This window comes from Setaria viridis, unplaced genomic scaffold (genome assembly GCF_005286985.2).
Source record: "Setaria viridis unplaced genomic scaffold, Setaria_viridis_v4.0 scaffold_282, whole genome shotgun sequence".
NCBI lineage: Eukaryota > Viridiplantae > Streptophyta > Magnoliopsida > Poales > Poaceae > Setaria > Setaria viridis.
Window position 1 is genome coordinate 1 of NW_027255880.1, and position 17,500 is coordinate 17,500.

A 17,500-nucleotide genomic window follows, 5' to 3' on the forward strand; every position below is an offset into this window, starting at 1 on the left:
ACCGATCAATAGTATTTCTTTCAATATCTACTGGTGCTTCCATGTCTCATTGGACCGATGCAATTGTGTCTTTTGGTCACTTTATTTTGGTTGAAGATCGCGGAGCCTACTTCATTCAGTCAGACGCTTTTTGACAACAATTTAGAAAAGGTTCGGAAAACACTTCTTGGTGGTTTTCAAGGTCCACCTCCATTCGTGTTTTGACTTCGTTCGTCGTCATCAAAGAGAGATTTATGCTGTGCAGTTGACTCGACCTTGTGCCAATACCATACCTAGCAATAAGAAAGTCACTGGCGGCCTGGTCCGTATTCTGAAATCGTTGAAGAAGTTCTTGGACTTCCTCTTCTGTACATGCCGAAGCGTCGGCAACAAGCCGATTTTTGAGTTCTTCAAAGCGCTCTAACGAACCCACTAAAGAGTTTATTTTACTTGTTGAATCAGCTTTTTTGTCTATATCCCATATATCCACCATATGATCAATGATGTCGTCCGTCGTATTTCCAGGAATATGGAGCGTTTCAACCCGGTCGATTACCAAACCCAATTCTGTTAGTGCTTTTGTTGTTCTCGCTGAATCTTCCTTTGGCTCCGACTGGGCCTCGCCGGAAACCGAAGTCTCATCGTCTTTGACGAAATCTGGTTTGTTCACGGAGGAAAAGGACTCCGGGAAGCTTCGTTCCTACATTCTTCTCTCAAAGGCATTCCTTTTTTTTGGATTTGCATTTGACAGTTGGCTGGGAAAACAACAAGAAGGGGCTAAGATCCTCGTTGACAACATGAATTCCTACGCAAGATACCGAATTGGATCCATAATTCATAGATGGGAATTGATGAATCAAAGAAGCAGTAGGAATGGGTCAATGACACTCCCTCCCGATGCTTTGCCAGAAGCTCGTTTTCTAACAAAAAAGGAAACGTTTCCTTTTTTGTTAGAAAACGAGCTCTTTCCTTTCCCTTCCTGACCATGAAACAGGCTAGCGCCTTTTATGAACTCTTATCCAAAATCTCTCATTAATCAAAGTCTGTTCCTTCTACTGCACCTCCTCCGGTTCAGGTCTTTTATGATTGTGACCAATTTTCCTGGCCCGTTGGAAGGCCAAAGCAGCCCAAGTGATTGATCTCTCCCCAGAAAAGGAACAAGTTCGGATAATGATGAATAACATGAGTAGGCAATACCATGACTATTTCGATTTCCAAGCGATGACCACTTATGACTCTTTGATTGAAGCAGCCACTCGTATTGAAGATGCTATCTACAATGGGACTCATGGATCACAGGTCAAAGAGGCAGATCCAAAAGGAAAGAAGATAGCCCTGGGGGGAACAAGCAAGAACAGTGAAGTGAATATCTTGTCTGACGGAAAACCAAAGACACTCAGGACTTTCACTCCGTTCGGCATAACTCTCAGCCGCGCCTTGGAAAATAAGCTTAAGAAGCATGGTGTACTGACGCCTTTTCCCCCATCTCCGCCACCAGATCCTCTTCCTCCTAGGTACAAAGCCAATGCCTACTGCAAGTACCATCAGACAAAAGGCCAAAGTGTTTAAGGCTTAAACATGACATCCAAGACCTTATTGATTCAGGGAAAATTGAGCCGCCAAGGGCAAACCGTCCTAATGTCACTACTAATCCCCTACCCACTCATGCTGTACTTCCTCCTGCCAATATAAACATGATCGAGCCAACATTGTCGAGTTGGTAGTCTCTGACTCCCTCCTTATTACGCCAGCCGGAGAAAAGGGAGAAACCGATGGTAGAGACATGACTGGAATCCGGGAGACTGACGAGATTGAGCCCCCACCTCAAGTTCATATGCTCTGGTGGGATGATTTCAACGATCAATTCCCAACCCCTCCTATTACTCCCTGAAAGCCCAGCAAGTGATGAATCCTTTACCCTTGCTCATATTCTGGAAAATCTTCCCATGTCATAAACCTTCCATTCAGTATAGGTAAACCATTTAGGGAGAATGGGTTTTTCGGTCTTTCTCACGTGTTTTTTTTCGCTCGTCAAATGTTTACCTATCTTCCGCGGAGAATGGTCGATCGGTTTTCTTCTTTTAAAGAACTTTGTAAATGAATGATCCAGAGAAAAGACAGAGAGATATTGACTTTTTTCACATCTGTAACTACATTCTATTCTCACATTATTTATTTATTTATCTTTTTATGCGATCGGAAAACGAATGAGATCAGAAAGATAGGCGGACGACTTGACGATAAGGTCGGATGTTTCCGTGAGCAGTAAGCAGCGGATCTCCCCTTTTTTTGGGGAAAGCTGGTGGCCCTTTTGGCGTGTTAATTCTTTCGACGGGGCGGCCTTCTTCGTTCGGTAGATCTGGTCGAGGTGGTTTTCGTTTACCAGCGCGTAGGTGGTTTAAGTTCCTATGACCGAGTCTTTCTGGCCCCTGTGAACATATTTTCTTAATGTATTAAAGAGGGGCCTCTCTAACCGGTGAAAAGTGGTAGGTGTCCACTAACGGCTATTCCTGGCTCGGCTCCGATAACGCAATTCCGGGAGGAGTCGGTAGTTGGGCACTGGATCCCTTCGGACCTGGAGAACGTGTGACACTGGGTCGGGGTTTGGTGAACCAACAGGTCGCTCCTTTAGTTGAAGTATCGGGCCCCTTTTTCGTTGCCTAGGTTACACCTTCGGAATACCCCAGACGGGGATTTCGCTCTATTCCCCCCAATCTTCACTTTACGCCACGCCGACTCTCCGTCGTGGAATTAGACCAAGGGTCGAAGACCCATACCATAGGACCCCGTCTCCCGTATCTTATCTTTCGCACGTAGGAGATCGAGACACAGCCTTAGGGCTTATGGGGAAAGTAGATCGATTGCCCAAGAATTACAACTACATAGAGGGTCTCTACAAGTCTATAAAGAAGTTTCCAAAAATTGATCGGTAGTAGTCCGGTCGCACCCGAACAATAATATTCCAGAGGGAAATGCACCTAAGATCAAATATTTTGAGCCGGCTTCCGTGGAAAATTCAGACTTTCTTTTTGATGCTGCGATCACATAAAAACATAAACTTTGAAGCTCAATAGCTAAATACATGGCAATTAAATCATGAGCCGGGATCATTAAGAGCATACTGCGAGTAGGAAGTGGAATTAATACAATGAATTCAAAAGCATCAAACCTCTCTTTTTCGAAAGAATCGAAACACATCGAAATGGTACCAGCCGTACTTAATAATAGAAGGATTTTGGCAGAAATATGTAAAATTGTCCCTCCTAAAAAAATGATTCCAGAATAAATGGGCAATAGTTAGGAGAGGTGCGCCAGCGGCGAGCAGAAGCAAGGTTATTAGATACCGAAGGAAAGCCCGGCCAGAACCACACGTGCAAGTTTCCCTGCATGTGGCTCGTCCGTGATAACTTCTTCGGATTTGCGTGAACTAGCGGACCGATCACTAAGTGGTTAGTACCTCCAGCATGAGCGAACCTTTTCTGAACTGGTTAGGAATGGGCGCCACTATCCCAGCCCGGATCAGCCGGGTTCTATTGATCATGCCCCCTTCCCAACAGTTGTACCTTGTCTTGGGGCGTCTTTCTTTGGCTTTACTATCAAGCCCGCCGGAAAAATCAAAGTCTTTCTCTTCCCGTCCCGGGTCATGGTGAGGCGAAGGTGCGTCCACAGAAGAGGAAATCGCAATGCATCTTGCTCAGCAGGCGTAGCTTGGAGTGGGAGTGTTGCGGGAGTAAGGTAAGGAAAGTGGCCTAAGAGAGGAAGCCAAACAAACCAACCTGGGCCTTTTGAGCGCTGCTAAGCTAATATGCGCCAGAGAAAGAAAAGGAGGTAACTATTCGGTCCGGAGCATTGATTCCCCATAACGAATAGGCTAACTCTATCTCTCAATTGCCTATCCTGTGCTCGAGAAGGTCCCCCAGTTCCTCGGCAGCACCTTGAAGTGCATTTAGTTGTATAACTTTAGACTGGGGATATTCCCCACTCCATGGCATCTTTCGCTCATCCATTCAGCCCGCCCGCCCAGACGCGGCGCCCTTTCGCATTATCATCTACCGCCCTTTCTTTCCTCCCGTCCCTTCACGCATGAAGATCGTCGTATGTATGTTCGACTTCGGTTGCCGGTGCAATAGAATTGGCGGGAGTATATTATGGCAGGATCAGTCACCTGGGCAAACCAACCCTCCTCCGAGAAGAATTGTGCTATGCCCCCCCCCGATATCCCTATAGAGCGAAAGAGCTGCCTGGTGATCCCTAGGTTGCAGCACGTCCGGTCGTTAACTCCTCGCTAGCTGCCGCCGTTTCTAGGACCGACCGACGCCTCACCTGGCATGCACAGGTACCTACGTAGTGTAGTGTCGGTCGCACATTCATAATAGCGTTCGGACTCATGTGCCTTCCTGAACCAGGGGAGTTCCCTTGCTCCTGCTGCGTACGATTAGCCAGCCTTGCGGCGGCAAAAGGATTAGGACGTCCCCCCCATGCTAAGGTTCCCTGCGGTCCGGCCGCATTAGGTTAGGGAGCTGGGCGATAATAGCTCCTCCGCATCCCAAGCGCGCTGCCCTCCTAGGCGCGCAACACTAAGTAATCCAAGCCAACCCACATTACTAACTAACGGTGGATAATCATCTTTCTTAGAGGTACTAAATACAACTCCATGAATGAGCAAAATGAAGGTTGCGTTAATGAGAAAGATCTCTGGGGAAACCGCTAAAAAAAGATTGAACATGTGGTTCCGAGTTTCGATAACTTCTTCTGCTTTCATTTCCTCTCCTCCGTCTGCAAAATCACTGAGTTAATTCAAAAGTCCTGTTAGGTCACATAAAGGTGCTTGTTGCTTTTAAAGTATGATAAAGTGGTTTTTTAAACTGTCTAAGAGACTGATCACGCCTGGTCATTTGCAGATCCAAGCGGCATATCATTAATATGAATATTCTTATCCCTCTGTCGATCTTCCCATTGGAAGATTAGTTGCGCATGTTGGAATTCAGCTCTTTCGAGCCTTGCTTTTTCTTGTTCCATTGCTTGACACAACCATCTCCGTTCCGCTTCTATCCACGTCCTTTTCGCGCTTTGGGCCTCCAGGAAATCACGGTTGTGCGACTCTGAAAAAAAAAACGGATCCTCCCTCATTCTCCCGCAGATCCTGATAAGCTGCCTGGAGAATGGAGAAATTATCAGTGGAACGAAGAAAATCTAAATAGGAACGAAGCGCCCCCTCCAAAAGGTAGGGCTCGACGGGAAGTACGGCTTCGTTCCTCGCGTACTGTGAAATAAACTCCTGAATAGATCAAGCTCAAACTTGATGTCCTTTCTTCCATTAGGAAGAGCCTTAGCCGCCCAGGTATGTCCTCCAGAGGGGTGTTGTGATTCAGCTCCTGCTGAATGAACGCAACCCACTCCGGATCCTGCTCGTAAAGGCTCAGATAGAAGTTTAGCCCTTCTAAATGAGCTAGAGCCTGTGGGTTTTGAATCTCTGGCGGGTAGAGATATAAGAAATGAGGAGCAACAAGTCAGATGGGCTAAAACCTGTCCTACGGGGAGGATAAGTCGAAAAAAGACTATAAAAGCAAAAATGAAAATTTGTAAAAAGGGAATGAATTTTAATAAAACAAAAAAAAGAGAGGAGGAGACACATTGGAACTTAGCTTTTTTAATAACAAAAGAAAAAAGAATGACACTAGTAGCAATGAACAATGGAATGACACTAGGAAAAATGGTCAGAATAATTTCTAGAAATGAAGGATGATTTCGCGCCACGGAATGAATCGAAGAACTGAGGACGTTTCCAATACCGACAGCAGCTCCCGCTAAAGCAATTGTAGCAGCTCCGGCACCTATTGATTTAGCTCCTTCTAAACATGTCGAGTCGCGACATGACATTGTTTCACGCTTTTCCTTCGCTACTAGAAATTTCTAGTCTAGTCTAGTATAGTATAGTCATTTATTTCCCGTTGATGAAATTTCTAGTCTAGTATAGTTCTAGTATAGTATTTCTCGTTGATTTGATTCCTCATCTCCATAGTTGAATAATAAACCTAGACACAAACTAGATACGGAATAGCTACGTTTCTTTCTATATGATAATATGCACCGAGGGGAGGTTGCTGCATGTCTGAGACTTGAGACCTCGGATACTTGTGCTGATGTCTAGCAACCTGAGCTAGCACTGTCCCCATAGTTTGGCCATGCCCATTTATGAGCAATATTAAGAAAGAGCATGGAGTGCATCCAAGGGTGCTACAAGGCTACAACTCTGAATCGCCAACACCAGAGTTCAAAACAAAGCTGGGGAATGCCATGGTTATGTCCCTGAATAGGAAATTAATGTATGAGCACAACACATCACAGTGTGGGATAAACTATTGTGCAAGTAATTGGAATGTCACCCTGAAAGTATTAAGGCAAGCATGTTTATAAACTGAAAAATGTAAATATACTTACTTAAAGTATGGAAGAGTCATGTTCTTCAGCAAAGCTGGGTTTTTACTCGCGAACGCTTTCCATTCATCAGGATCAATCTTCCCGTCACCATTGAAGTCTGCTTGCTGGAATGTCTGTCAAAACTGAAGTTAGCATAAATCCATGTGTCGGCCACCTCATAGTGTGAACGCTTCTTGCGCCACAAGAGTCGACATGAAACCTGCGACAACTTTTTGTGAAGGAAATAAACAGAAAGTAACATTTCATCTGGATGCGCTGTACCTGATCCACAATTTGTTCAACAGCGTCATCAGAAAGAAACAGATCTGATTCATTCAGAATAGCTGGTCGGATACTGGAATCTACTATTAAATATAAATAAAATAAAAAATAAATTAGAGGCGAAAGAAAGTACAATCTTAATTACTCGATTATCTCTGTTTCCTCAGCTCTTCCCTACTCGGCTTCCTTGATTGCCTTTAGCTCAGACAGCAGACTCTTTCGCCTATAGCTGACGATTTAGGGGGAAGTTTGATAAGAAAGTTGTTCCGCGTACTATGAGTTTACTAGACTAGCTACTGTAAATTGCTATTCTAGCACATGTGTGCTTCTAATAACAGTCAATTAGAAAGCACTTTCTATAATGATAATTTGATATGAGAATATCATAGTAGCTCTAATAAGATCTTATCATGCTAGGGCTTCTGCTACTGGTTTAGATGCGGGAAGATGTCTGGCTTAAAAAGGGTACAGGTACTACAGGAAAAATGACTACCTACCGACCCCTCGACCTATTGAAGTAGCGCTCACTCGCAGCCCAACAGTTCCTTCGCTTACACCCTAATCTTAATAGCCCAGCCTCCAAGAGAAGAAATAGCACCAACCGCAACAATGGTAGCTAGAATCGATACAATGGTAGCTAGTTTCAGTTCAAGCTGCTTCGCACTACCGTTGCTAACGGATTCAAGTTGTCTGCAGTCGACACAAGCTTGCCGCTGCTGCCGCAAATCAACTCAAGCTTCTACCCTATGAAACAAGTCAACTTGAGGTTGCCCATCACTACTTAATCCGCTACCTCAAATCAACTCCTGCTCCTCGTTCCATCATGAAAGAGTAAAGCCTCAAAATGGGTACACAGCTAAACATGAGAGCAAGCAGACTCTTATACGTGTAACTAAGCCTTCAAAATGGGGGTGTGCATGTAACATAGCCGTCATAGAGCGGGTTCGCTTGTAAATATGCCCAGACCAGCGCCTCTTTGTTCTACATGGCATCTCGATTCTCCACTACATGACCCAGACCAGCGCTTGTAAACTGGAAGGTAGTATCAACCAATATCAAATTACTGGAGTTATATTTGAACAGGTTGACGAGATAAAATAATTCAAATGAAGAGATAAGCAGATGAGGAGATACGATGATTCAAAGGAGAAGTACATGATCCGCATGCAGGACGCAAACCAACCTGAGGCCTGAGCGAAAGGATCACGTCTCTGCTGTTTTGTTACGAATAGATGTACAAGCAGCATGCAGCTTAAAATTCCCTGAGTCCAAGTAGCTCACGTTTCCATATCAGGACCCACACCTCATGGGAAGTTGATATGGTTTACGGCAGCCATCCTAAGCAAGGTAATTAACGGATTATGTTCCCTGCAAGCCAGGGAGATTCGGCAGTTAGCATGGGGAGCTAGGTAAGGAGCAATCCACGTCAGGGTCTACATATAGCTAAGCCAAAAGACTTATCAGGCGAGCGTACGGAAGAACAACAGAGAGAGCCTTTGTTCCCATCTACTGTGCTCACATGCATATTAGTTCAACCTCTCACCAAGGTCTGCTTTCTTCACCCGTGCCTATTTCTCTTTGTTTTGTCATTTTGAATCGGGACAGATCCTTCCTTCTGGTTGAAATGAATGAATTACCACGCTTTCCCCCGGCTAATCTCTTTTCTTTGAGCCGGTAGCTAAAAGAAAGTCCTTGCCAGCTCTTAAAGACGATGGATTAGAAGAAGCATTGGTATTGATCTTGATAAACTCGGTGTAGCTATCCAAGCAATATTCAGTAGGTCTTTCTTATCTTAGTAGATAAGCTAGCGAGAGAGTGTAAGGATCTCTTATACCTAGTCAGGGTGAAGCTTGGTCTTTCATAAAAGAGGTTTCCAGAGTTGCAAGTGCATAAGAAGAAGGATGAAAGTCCGTCACATGGTGCAAGAAAAGCTTATGCTGGAGCAAGAACTTACCCTCTCTACGAAAGAGACCTTGCCACTGCCCCCTCGGTTTAACCATCTCTCAAGCAATGCCTGAATCAACACATACTTCCTTTCTGGCTTTCATACCATCATCCCTTGTGCTGCTCGCCTCAAGCGCCGGCTGGGCTAGCATTTTCAGTCTTATTCAGACCCAGAGTGAAATTCCCCTGGCAAATGGACCATGATCTGCTCTTTTCTCAGCTCGGGGAAAAGAAGAAAGAATGGCACTGAAGTGGACATTCGAGAGAGATGGACAATAGATACAGATGCAAGTCAGGGATGAGATGGCTGAAATGAAGGTATGTGAGGCTGTTCATTATGCACCCGGCACATAGTAAGGTTTTCAACGGCAACCCCTAGACCGGGAATGTCCACCCGGCCTTTTCACTAGGAAGACGAATCCTCATTCCAGCAACTATACCTTCCTCGAGCAAACCAATACGAATTTGAATCCCCTATCCCTTGCGCCATTTCAATTAAAGCTTTGGGAAGGACTAGTACGCTATGTTGGTTTACTCCCTCCGGGGGTGCTTTTACGCGTATAAAACATGTATCATGAGCTAGAGCGAATATCTTCCTACGACTAACGCTTGAGCGATTCCTCTACTACCGAAGCGAGGGAGGGAAGAGCGAGTACTATCTTTCGGATTTTCTAGTTGTATACCACCAACTCGTATATGTAGTGGTTTCTCTCGCCGCCACCCTCTTCATTTCCTGCTGATAGCATTGGGAACAAAGCCAAGCTCAGAGAAGAGCTTAAAACCAGGATTACCCCAAATCCTACGCCCTCCGGGGGCACGGGCCAGGGAAATAAGAAATGTTTGTATTCCCACATTCTATTTATCAATTATAGTATACGCATACCTTTTTTCCGAGCTATGAATATGACGAGCTAGAGATATTCATTCCTATTCCTATTATTGGACCTAGCAAAGGAAAATGCTATCCCCCACTGGAACGGGACCAATACGAACAACAGGTGTTCCTATCCTGTTCCTATAACGGCACCCGCCTTTTGGGGAAATTGAATTAATGCTATCAGGTTCCTTTACCTAGCTACCAGAAAAGAACCCATCCTCGGTTTCGGAAATGACATATTGAACCGCTATCTTTAGCAAAGCCCAAATCCGGCATACCCCTTTGACGGCATCCCTCCTCTAAAGCAGCTTCCTTCCTTTCCGGTTCGTAGTGGTTACGAGCAGAAGTGCAATTCAATTCGAATCAATTGCTTTGATATGAGATATGACGATAACGAGCGCTAGAGAACATCGCTAGAGCTCCCTTTTTCCTAGGTCCAATACGAGCTCCTTGGCCAGTACGAGCTCCTTTACAGCGTATAAAGCAATGAAATCTATCGTATCATGATGCTCGGAACCCACATCAGGCTCAATAGAAGGACAGGCTGTCTCGGAAGTGCTTCCCTTATGCTAGGAGGGAGTAGAACCGGTATCTTTTATACCATACCCCGTATTCGTACTGAAATGATCCACCCGGCCAAAGCTTTGGCAATTCCACCATTAGGAAAGCACATGATATGTAGTATAGAAAGTAGTTCCTCTACGGGATTAGGCTCCGAGGTTTCGGCTTTTTCCTTGCTACGAAAAGGGATTCGTATATACATTCAATGGTAGTATCGGATTTAACGGCTTCCTTCCTACTAGCTAGATTAATACCAGCAACCATACCTTCCTATCCGGATAAAGGCTCCTCTAACAAAATCAAAGGGAATATCCTAGGTTTCGAATCAACGGCTTCGGCACCTCGGAATGAAACAAATTCAATAGATTCAATAGAGGTATCCCCACCTCCCCTTAGCTATCAATATCAAAATCCCTACTTGTCTTTGGGTTCAACAATGCACACTAACGGGATGAAATCTACGCCCAGCGGGGCAGCTGTCCTTGTCCTCGGTTCAGTAGCTGTCCTTGTCCTCGGTTCAGTAACGGCAGTAGTGGAGATACCAGTTTCGGTTGCCTCGGTTCCGGGAATCAGATCGGTTCCTTCCTCGGCTAAGGCTTTGGTTGAATCGTATTGACTACGAAAGGTACGGTGTAGGTTCCCACGATCTTTCCTACGATTTCTACGAATAGATGACTACGACTAACGCAAGAGGGATTCCTGCGACTAACGCTAGAGCAAAGGGAAAGGACAATGAAGCAGCAATAAACAGATTGAAGAGCTATTAGTATAGCAAGTATTAATTCAACAATTAGTTAGTTTGGGAAGACTGCTTTGCCTGGATGGGATGTGCGAGACTGGAGTAGGGTTACGGGACGGGTCTCCGAGTTGAACCTGTGTTTTGTGATGACATACCTTTCCTTTATAAAGTATTTACCGGATTCGCTAGTAAACAAGAGAGGGTCCAGGGATAAAAAAGTTTCGGGACAGACAATAGTGGGGAAGTAGGCAATTCAGCTCCCAGCCGGATTACATGAATTCGAGTTGGCAACTAACATCTCCACAAGCTCGAGCTCATAACTACTACGAATGGCGAATGGTTCGATTGAGGCTAACGCAGGAGCTAGTACTCCCCTGAGCACCAGACCCCTTCCTTATCGGTATCCCTAATCGAATCCTACTGGGGAAAGGTATCTTTTTTCAATTCGAACAACGGTATCCCTACCTGGGAAACTATCCTCGTTTTTTTTTCGAAGTCCCTAGTTTTGTCCTCTGCTGTAGTATTCCGGTTAGTAGACGGCTTCCTTCATCTGGCCAGTGCTTTCCATTAGGTGTGCAACGAAGGATAGCCTTGCTTTTCTTCTGATTCAGTCCAAAGATAGAGACAAAAGAAAAGGTAATTATTGAATCGGAGTTGGCTTCTTTTTTTCGGCAAGGGCAAAGGTTTGGCAATTCCACCATTAGCAAAGGTTTAATCGGTTGACGGTATCCTTGGGGAAAGGCACCTGCTTTTAGCAATGGTTGTTATTGGCAAAAGGAACACTTTACTCGGCTTGTAGAAAACTCTGCACTAGGCTGAAGCAATTAGTCTCCCGTGTCAACTACTCATTTCTGTTTATCGATTTTCTATGCTTCCGTTCCTCGAAATCCTCTCTTCTATTACATCAAAAGTATAGCATTCATTCCGAACTGATTCTCAGAATCGCTATTAGATGCTTCTGCGGATTCGTATGTTGCTCTAATTGAAGCAAGGGCTAAGGGTTCGGTGGGTGTAGGCCGGTCAGCCATCAGTTTCAGATCCATTCCCGCATTCTCTTATTATGTAGTCTTGCTCACTTGACGATTCGGAAGATGAGGATAAGAAGAAAGGATAAAGAGCAGGATCGTGATGATGCCCCCTAGCTCATAGGTCATAGCCGTAGTTCGTGCCTTTGGAGTCTAGGAGAAGGCACTTCTTTATACGTTTTCGATCGCTAGGATCCGGATCTGTTTTATTGACCGGGTTTGGTCGAGCAACCGCTACGGCTACTGCCTACATAACTAGTTTTCCTAGACGAGTAATCTTCTTCATCAGGCCTCCATCTCGATAGGGGTTGTGGTAGGAGTTCATCCCCTAAAAAACCTATGAGATATGGTTTCATTCCACCTCTCTCCTAACATAGCACAGGGTCAAAGGGCAGTGCTTCGTAAGCATTTTTATAGCTTTCGAACCCCTCCATCTCATTATCGCAGATGTAGCCTTTTATGCCCGATGGCTGTCCTCTTATCCATAGTGAACCACCGATGGTGGTGTTGTTCAAACTCCGGATTGGATAATAGAAAAGGGGTCAATCTCCGTATTGGATAATAGAAAAGGGATCAATCGAAAGATTTTGTGTTTGGCGTCAGCTACGAACCCAGTTCAGGAACCCAACCAGTCAATAACACAGTTTAAACTCTCTGGCAAGCTATATGCTTCACGCATTCCATTCTAAGTTAAACTACTCCCAGAAAATACCCTTCTCTTTAGCCTTTTCTATTTTCTGCTAGCATACCACCCTTCTCACGAGCTGGGATCGAACCAGCGCTTTCCGGATTCGTGGTCCGGATAGAAACCATTCTATCGTGACTTTTGGTTTCGCAGTTCGAGAACCTCTACATCTGCTAAAGTACTTTTCGCGCACATGTCGCACGCGTCACAGGTGTTTTGGGCACCCGCGATTTATCAAAATTGGACCTAGAGTTAGGTTGCACAGGCAGTGCTCTCACTCTCATCATTTTGACTCCTTCTTTAAACCATGAGAATCATCCGATCCCTTTCTTAAAGAAAAGAAAGAATTATTACTACTTTCACATGGGGTGAAAGGGACGCTGTCGAGAAAGCAGGAAAAAAACGCCTTGCCTTCTGACATCTGGCGCCCAGCTAAAAGCAAAAGCTATCGCACCCGCACCCGTTAGAACAGAGGCATTCGAAAAAAGACGAGCAGCAGCCCTTAATCGCGCCCTTGCCTGCTTCCTCAGCTACGTCTCGTACTCGATCCTCTGTCGTTCTCCCTTGATTCTGGGATGACGGTATCGATGAAACCTGGGGTGGGTGAGAAATGGCAGGGACCTGCTGCACTGCAGGAACAAGGGGTGCACCTGCGGGTTGAGCCAGATCCCCTGCTGGATCTGGCAGAACTGGCGGTGTGTCTGCAGGTTGAGGCGGATCCCCCGCTAGATTTGGCAAAATAAAATTCCCGTTCCCGGGTTCGAATATAAAAGTTCCTAAGAAGAAATTTCACCATCTTCTAGGATGATAATGCATAAGCACGAAGCAGAAAACCAAGCCATATGGCTAAAGTCATGTATGGAAAAGAAATCAAATAGAATGTATTGCTTTCTCTATGCCCAAGAAAGGGAAAAGGAGCATATAGGTACGGCTTTTGACTACAAAGCAATGCAAAGTCTTTAGTAGAAAGAGGAGCTGAAAGAACTCTTATTAGGCTTGCTTGTGATTCAGAACCAGCATGGAAAGAGTTTTCAAAATAGTAAGTAAGATGCCGGGATAAGAACAGTGTGATTTCAGCCTACTTCTACTTGAAAAGCTTCTTCGTCGACAAATTCTTATACCCCCGTTGTCCAGAACGAAGGGAAGTCGAAATCTCTTTCCCACATTAGCGAATTGCTCCGTTGAAAGCTTTCTTTGCCCCGCCAAAGGGCATTAGTCATCCTTGGTCTTCGTTCAGGCAAGTCTAATCACACAAGATCAAAAGAAGTGATTTAATTAGTAAAAGAAATCGATAACTGCTTGGACTCAACTCCTTTCAAGAGGTGTACACCTTTGGCCTCACTCAAGGTAATGGGTGACCAAACCTAACGAGTCTAAACAAATAGGATCTTATTGTGTGACAAAAACAGAGATTGGGAATGCTTGGCAGGTATTTGAGTGGCCAACCAGTAAATTAGGGAAATCAAACACATAAAGAAGTTTTCTTTCCAAGCCTGGTAACACCACACTTAAGTAAGTCGATTCAGATTAGCCAACAAGCGAATCCATTAACTCAGTCAACTCTTTCTGGTAAAAGTGCTCATCACTACTACATTATATAATATAGTAAATTACAGACAACACTCAATGCTAATGAGTGGATCAAGTCATTTACTAGTCAATGAACTGACTAAACCCTGTCTGTTCTGGGAATTGACCCACTTAACTATACTCTTAGGGCAAGCCGCCCTGTGGTAATTAACTCCGTAAAATCTGTATCAGTCTTGAGGCAATTTGGAAATGCTAGACAAAGATATTAATCAGAGTCAGTCAATTCCCTAGCTACAGTTAATATGAAAAATCCCGGGTAGGTAATTCAAACACGCCCCACCCAATAGGTGAATCTTTCAAAGTGTGGGAAATCTCCCCTTTCTTCAATCCTAGAATCGATGCCTAAGAAAAAGGGTATATCTATGAAAATGCTCAACCCATTCATGCGATTCAATCCTCTGCTCTGATTCTATTAAAAAGGAAACACTCCACTAAGTCGTACACACTCCCCAATAAGTCTGGTAATTAATTCGTTCAAATCAATGCTCGGTGCAGCAGGTAATGTAACTTAATCAATCGCAAGCGGCAAAAGAACTCAAACTCAATCCACAATCCGTCTCGCACGTCTGGGAAAGAAGAGCAGGCTGTTAGGCAAGCCGGCTTTAATACAACCTCTAGGGAAGCCAGGAAAGTTGGTATATACTTAGTACCAAACTTTTGAAACAGTTTGAATTCTCCAATAAGGAAGAAATGAAAAAGCTAGGCCGAAGGATGAGATGGCATTTCAAGAGAATAGTCGATCAGTATGGCAGGAAGAGGTCTCTTTGTCAAATCCTCTATCATCTAAAGCTGGGTCAGAAACTTCCTTTAGGAGCAGAAGAATTTGCAGGCCGTAGGACAAAGCTTCCATTCTCGAAGAAACTAGCCAAGTTTGAAAACACTTAAGAGGGCTGGGTATTGAAAGAGTCTGGCAGGAAGAAGTATAGTACCAAGCGGCAGTAAGCCTCGGTTCGAATTAGCAGAGAGGTCAGTTTTAGGAGGTCGGTGTCCAGTGGAGTTCCGCGATAAACTCAAAGTAATACATACCTATTTGTTGCGAAGTGATTGCTTCGCACCTTTCAATATTTCTTTGACTTCTAGTGCTATCTTCCATCCGTTCCAGTTCATGGATCTTCTTCTTGTTGTAGAACGAGAATTGGATTGATTCCTATAGTTCTCTATTTGCAAATTCATTACTTAATAATGATCTTATAGGCTTTGTCTCAGGCAGATCTGGAGCGACTGGATTGAACAGAAAGTACATACACACACTAACACATCATAAAAGGAAAGAGATGAGAGGAGACTCGAAGGGTTGCCATTAGTGTTTCTTGACTATTTTTTCGGAAGCAAGGGGAAAAATAATGCCTAAATTCTAAACGAAAGTAGAAGTTCAAAACCTAATAAATTTCATTATCTCTTCCATTCTATGGCCCCGAGAATGCCAATATTAGCACGAATCGTACGGAAATGCAATTCTCGGGTGAGTAGAAAAGGTTGGTCATAAATTTGGAGAGTTTGCTTTTACACGGAGACGGCGTAGGAGAATGAAAGAGGGATAGGATAGCGTAGGCAAGCGATGAACGAGTAGAATCATCCCCTAGCGTAAACATGAGAGGAAGAGAACCCTATACATCCTATGGAGCTGATAGATATCGAGTGCACCCTGGTGAGGTAGGTTTAGCACTTTAGTAATCGGAAGCGGGAAACCTAGGTTTGTTATTTTACCGGATTGCGCTTCCATTCGCATCGCCCCCCCTTGTTTGTGTCTAGGCCCCTTGTCTACTTATTTGCTTTCGAAGCCGTGATGCATCGAGAGATCTAGGCATTTAGGTAGTGTGGGTATGTATGCTCTGGCGGGGTAGTCTTCTTTACCTATATCCATATGGAAGCAAGGCTAGCATAGGAAATTGGTACTGGCCATACAAAACGGAGTAAAAGGCTGTTATGCTTCATATTGATAACTTTTGCATCTGAAAGAGCTTTTCTCTATTATTCAAACCCCATTCAAAGTGTTAGTATTTTTAGGCTTAGTTGCAAACTTCTTCTTCTTTGCATAATAGTCCAAAGCTATCCCCATGTGTTTGGCTTGCTCAAAAGCATCCAGGAGATCAGTTGGATGTTTGGCCAGCACCCAGTGTTTAATGTCCTATCTAAGGCCACTTACAAAGGGAGTTATGTAATGGCTTTCAGGGAGGTAAGGTAACTCAACTTGTAACCTTGACTGTATCAACTCAAACTGATGCATGTATTCTCTGTTGGTCTGAGAAAGTCTCTTCATTTCCTCATAAGCCCCTCCTTTCTCAGATTTACCAAACCGGATTTTCATCATCCTAACCAAATCTGCCCATGGGGGATGATCATGAGTTGACCTATAACCTCTATACCAAGCACCAGCCTGATTAGCAACAGCTTGTACTGTTTTGGGTATGAAACAATTCAAAAGAGATGCAATGTAGTAAGCTGATTCAAGGGTAGCTGGCTTATGTGCCTTCACTTGATGTTTCTTCTCTTTCTTGTTTCCGCTTTTCAAGCTTTCAATTGAATGAGAATCACTCACACCTTATATTACTTTACAGACACTTTGCAACCATCCGACTGAAGGAATAAGAAAAACCAATTCCCGAATAATACACTGAACGAATAATAGAACCACACAACTACCTCTTGTCTGGTACTCTCTTTAAGAATTTTGATCCTTGGCGGCCTCTCTCTGAGTGAGTTAAGAGAAAAAGTAGACGGAGACGACATCAATCCCGAGAAGTGTGTTTGCTCTAGCAGAGCATGAATTTGAACTATTCTACTTAGCAAATGAGTTTTTGGAAAAAGAAATGACAATGGGAAATGAAGCCAGGAAAAGATGAGTTGACAAACTACACTACACTCTATATGATTTTGGGTGGGTACCGGCTCAAAAGCAGTGGCCTTGATCTTCTTCCCAATTCCAGGAAGCCTTCTCGTCAAAAACCTGATTATGAGCTTTTGCTTCTTCAAATTATATAGCCGATATCCTTTCGTGCTATCAGCATAACCAACAGCTCACTCTTGTCATCCCATTTTTCTCTTTTCTCGGCTCGTACATGTGCATTGCAAACACTACCTAATACCTTCATGTGGCTGATTACCAAACCATGCTTCAAACGGTGTTCGGTTCAGAACTGCCTTTGTCGGACTTCTGTTCAGAATAGAAACAGCTGTATTAACTGCTTCTGCCTAAAAAGTATCAGGCATACCTTTCTCCTTAAGCATTGACTTCGCCCCCGGAAGCCATCGGCATAACACCCGGCATCGATACCCAGTCCTGAGTGAAAAAGATACCGCGACTACGATCTTTTTGAATATAATCATCACGAATAAAATCAACAAAACCTCAATTTAGTGTTCCCCTTCCTCGCTTCCCTACGCTATCCCTCTTTCAT

General features: G+C 44.2%; 1 pseudogene; it reads right to left on the reverse strand.

Moving 5' to 3' along the window:
• Positions 1-4,677: 4,677 nt before the first annotated feature.
• LOC140221553 (uncharacterized) overlaps positions 4,678-17,500 on the reverse strand; it is a 14,441-nt pseudogene continuing 1,618 nt past the window's right edge.